Below are 5,797 nucleotides of genomic sequence, written 5' to 3'. Positions count from 1 at the left end.
TTATTAGTATTTAGTTACATATTTCCTATCAACTTTGTTTAAAGAGATAATATTTATTTTATGACTTTGCATTGTCTTGGAAGCACTATTTTTATTACTCTTACAAACATTATTTTTATAAAGTGCATTCTATAATGCTTCCAATTTATTTTATGTTCACTAAACTAATATTGATGTATTTTTTTATTTGGTAGGATTGTGTTGGTGCGATTGATGGAACATATATAGAACAGGAGGTTTCTAAAGCGGTGAACAAGCATATCGTAATCGCAAAGGAGGTTCCTAAAGCGGTGCAACACTACAATTTATGTTCAATTTTTTTATTAAATTAAAGTTAGATGAAACAATTACTTAAGTGGAGAACAAATAACTTTGTAATAATTTATTATGCGATTTTATAATTTTTTGTGTATTTGATAAGATTGAATAAACAATTGGGGCTATTTTAATAGTTTTACAACTTATGGGATTTTTATGTTTATGAGAAAATATACAACACAAAAATTCCATATCGCATATCCAAACAAACCTTCAATTTTATCTCATGATTCCATATCATGATACCATATGATTCCATATCATGATACCATATCGCATGGCCAAACGGGCCCTAAGTAACAATTTAGCTATAAAATGTCTATTTTACCCTTAATGAAATGATTTACCGTCACACAAATTTCTATTATTCATTTTTTACCACAAGTTTTAAAAGTCTTGTTTTCTTTCTTAAACTCTGTGTCGAGTCAAACTACCTTATATAAAATGGGATGGAGGGAGTACTAATAAACATGTTGTGTTCAAGGAAGTGCCTAATTTATTTGACTTCACATATGTCGTCTTAGGTTAGCCGTGAACAAAGAACACTCCACTTTCTAGTAAAAAACACTAGTCAACTAGTTTCATTTCCTCTATAAATACTCTTTCAATCCCTTCTCCAATTTCCATCCAAACATTTCAATTTTCTCTCAATATTTTGCATTCTAATATTTTTCATCCAATTTACAAGAAGCCATGAATTGCATGAAAATTTTCATTTTGTTAGCCATTATAATGGCTATAATTTCAACAGCCTCATCAGTCGATGAATTAGAAGAAGAAATACTCGTAAAAGATGATAATGAAGTTGAATCATTTGAAGTCCCTTTGAATGAAACTGATGAAAGTTCATCATCCATTATTCGAGGGGCTAGTCGTTTTCTTCTATCACATAAATCACATTATCAAAAATCAAAAACAATACATAAACGTGTGACATGTAACAAGAACCCTAGAATCTGTCGTTCCAAAGGTAGCCCGGGGCCATTTTGCTGCAAGAAGAAGTGTGTAAACGTGTTGGCGGACAGGCAAAATTGTGGATTATGTGGGAAGAAATGTAGGTATAATGAGACTTGTTGTAGAGGGAAGTGTGTTAACACTTTATTTCACAAGAGGCATTGTGGGGGTTGCGGTAACAAGTGCCAGCAAGGAAGTTCTTGTGTCTATGGAATGTGCAGTTATGCAAATTAAAGGACGATTAAATTATTTATTTGGTTCTCTAGAAATTAATGTTCAAATTATAGTATTTGATTCTAGGCAGTGATTCCTTTAATTTATTGCATAGCAAATTCCACATTATAAGTTGTTTAATTTGTTTCATTAATTCTTCTCCTCTAGAACGGTTCCATTTTTTTACACATAAATTGTACACTTAATTATACATTGATGAGTAGAAGTGTTTCATTAACATGGATTATTATCTATCGATAAGAAAATGGACATTGGTCGTGATTCAACACCAAAAATCTCAAAATCATATAAAGAGCACATTGCTCAATCTCACACCGACGTAGGATACTATCACTAAATTGGACATCTAAAGAAATTAACTAATTTACATCTTGACTCTAATACCGTATTAAAATGCATAATCATTTCATCAAAAAAAAAAATCACACACTTCAACATCTTTTACTCCCTCCGTCCAACAATAATTGTCCAACATAATTGTCCAGTTTAGAAAATCAAGAGATAATTTGTTGTTTGTGTTTATTTTACCCTTAATATTAAATACTAGTATACTACAAATTATCATCTACCACATTTCTCAAAGCATTATAATTAATAAAAATCAAAGGATAAAATAGTAATATTACCCCTATTATTAATTGTTTTTTAAGGGTTGTGTCAAGTCAATAGTAGACAACTATTGTTGGGCAGAAGTAGTATATATATCTTAGACAATTTCTGAGGCAGGAAAGCAATAATTATTCAATGGTCATGTTGCCTAAAATTTTAATTTGTCACCGAGCCTATACATAAAACAATATTACGTATTTGTAAAGTAGCAAATACGTGGACCGTGGTGTGCAAGTGTACTAAGGGGTCGTTTGGTAGAGTGTATAAGAATAATGCTTCTATGATGTATTAGTAATGCATGCATTAGTAATGCAAGCATTAGTAATGCTTGCATTAGTTATGCTTGCATTATTTCTTATACATTGTTTGGTTTGATGTATTGGAAATAGCAAGCCTTGTATAAAGACTATTAAAAAAATATTTGTTTACAAAAATACCCCCACATTCTTTTACAAAAATACCCCCACATTCTTTTACAAAAATAATAATAATAATAATTATTATTATTATTATTATTATTAATAGAGGGTAGTTTTGTCATTAGTTAATCTAATGCATGCATTAAAACCATTGCATTGCTAATACCTAGAAATCCATGGTATTAGCAATACACACTTTAATACACAATAGAGTGTATAACTAATGCAAGCATTAGTTATACATAGGTTGGAAAAGAGTACCAAACAAGGTACTAGTAATACACAGTGCTAATGCATGCGTTATTTTTCTTAATACACTCTACCAAACGACCCCTAAGTGTATTTACGTCTTCACAAGTAGGAAATTTTAAAACTCTAGCCACCTTCTTTTACTAGGTCCAAGAACATCACAAGTATATTGAGCACGTTACTTAATTAAGAATATAATTAAGTTTAGGAAAATAAATTGCAATCTAGAAAATTGACGTGTTATTACTTGGATATATAGTGGTAGTTACACATCTAAATAATAATAAAGTATAGTGATTATAATAACTTATTCATTTGTGATAACATAATTAATTAATTACAATGCAATTCCAGCTAGTATCATATTTGATTGCACAAGTATAATTTCAATTTAATTGATATATGAACATGTAAATATGTTTTAATATGTATCAAAATATACGTAATAAATAAGAAAAAGAAAAGAATTTGAAAAGTGATATACTAATTACATACGTGCAATTGCTACAAATTATTTTTGCTCAAGTGAAAAAATTGTGCAATACAAATTATGAAGTATACAAAAAAAAAAAAACATTAAATAAATCAAAGGTTCTACATGCCTTGTCATCCAACAACTAGCAGATTCACCAAACGTTCAGCCGAAGAACAACTCATTACTAGATTATAGAAGAGTTTAACTTTTCTATTTTTAAAAAACAGAGTAAAAGAAGATTTTTCACCATTAGAATCACTTAAAAGATAAATCCAGATAAATATTCAATAAGAAAAATAATAACCAGATAAAATAAACAAAAAATTACTTGTCACGTCGTATTAAAATATATACGGATAGAAGTAAAATTTATTTACAATGGTAATACATTTAAGTTGGATTTTTTCCAAGTATTTTTAACTTGGGGAGCAGGCAATTAGTGGGTCAACTCCTAATAATTATAGTATATATTATTATATTGCAAGTCAAAAATGTATACGCTAAAGAAAAAGTACGTACGCTTTGGTACTTTAGTGCTTCTATACCTGTGTTATATATAAAAGTCAACACGTCAAAATTAAACCTTTGCCTAAATAAACTGCAGAAACACTTGGTGCTGCCATTCACATAGATTTAATTTAATAAAACCAAATCTTGCTTAATTATTTAAATAGGATAGATTAGTTTCAAATTGGCAACTAAATGAGGATGGCTTTAGTATAAAATATGATTAAACAAAAGGTAATTTTGAACACATTTTGTTTAAGGAAGTGCCTAATTGTGGTTAACTATTTGACTTCACATATGTCGTCTTATAAAGTTAGCTTTGAACTAAGACCACTCCACTAGCAAATATTAGTCAATTAGTTCCTCTATACAATTCATTTAATTTCCATTATAAATACTCTTTCATTCCTTCTCAAATTCACATCCAAACATTTCTCTCAATATTTACATTCATTTCATCTCATAATATCACAAGTATTAGCGATGGATTGCTTGAAAATTTTCTTTGTGTTAGCCATTATAATGGCCTCATTCACTATACTTTCAGTAGCGTCGTCATCAGTCGATAAATTAGAAGAAAAAATGTCCGTAAAAAATAACCATATGGTTGAATCATTTGAAGTATCTTTGAATGAAACTGATGAAAGTTCATCATCTATTCAAGGGGGTAGTCGTTTTCTAGCACATAAATCACCTTATTATTACAAGTCGAAAATCATACAAAAACGTATGAATACATGTAACAAGAACCCTAGAATATGTCGTGCTAAAGGTAGCCGGGGGCCATTTTGCTGCAAGAAGAAGTGTGTAAACGTGTTTGCAGACAGGCAAAATTGTGGATATTGTGGGAAGAAATGCAGGTACAATGAGACTTGTTGTAATGGGCAGTGTGTTAACACATTGTTTCACAAGAGGCATTGTGGTGGTTGCGGCAACAAATGCCAGAAAGGGAATGCTTGTGTCTATGGAATGTGCAGCTATGCAAATTAATTAGAGTACTATTCATAGAATAGAAGTTATAAGGACGATTAAATTATTTATTTGGTTCTACAAATTAATTACTATTTAATTAAATTAAATTTGATTGTAGGTAGTGATTCCTTTTATTGTGTATCAAATAAAGGCAATACCAAAAGATTATAATGACAACATTTATGAAATCATATGAGATTATATTAATGTATTACTGAAATACAGCATGAGGCAGCGTGAACCATAATTAAATAAAAAGGGGTTACGAAATCAAACCCACCCAGTTTAATAACCCGTCCATTCATGAGTTCAACTCATTTCAACCCAACCCATTAAAAGTTGGGTTGATAGGTAACCTAAATTGGTTTATGAGAAATCTTGTCAAAATATTTTTAGAATTTTTTTTTTTTTACAATTTGATAGGTTATATATAGCTTTATAGCCATAATAAAGAAAGGATAATTTTATAGGTACTAAAATATTTTAAAAGACCAAGTAAAACAATTAGGCTTAGTAAAAATTGGGTTGGGTTGAGTCTTGACTCGTTAGGTAACCCATTACTTAATTCATTTTGACCTAAGCAAATTTGGATTGGGTTAGGTCTTAACCCAAAAACATCCCTAACCCATTATGACCCTCCAACCCAATCCGTCCAATGGCCGCCCCTAAATAAAATTAAGGTACCGTCTCTGGATAATCTTTAAGTTAAAAATGGACTAAGAACCCGTTTGGATTGACTTAAAAAAAGTAACTTTTAAAAAGTAACTTTTTAAAGTGCTGGAACTTATTTTTAAAATAAGTAGTTATGTGTTTGGATAAAAGTGTTGCAGTTGAAAAAAAAGTTGTTGATGTGTTTGGCAAATAAGTGCTGGTAAACACTTTTTTTTATCAAAATGTCTGAAATACCCTTTTAAGCTGTTAACATGATAAAAAGTTGATTAATTTAAGGTTTTTATACTTAAAAAAAAAATTAAAACAAAATTAATTTATGTTTTACATCCATAAGTAATAATATTTTTCTATCATTCACATATTTCTTTACCACCTTATAAGAGGAATA

This window comes from Solanum stenotomum, chromosome 12, assembly GCF_019186545.1.
Source record: "Solanum stenotomum isolate F172 chromosome 12, ASM1918654v1, whole genome shotgun sequence".
NCBI lineage: Eukaryota > Viridiplantae > Streptophyta > Magnoliopsida > Solanales > Solanaceae > Solanum > Solanum stenotomum.
Note: the sequence above shows the minus strand (reverse complement) of the source record.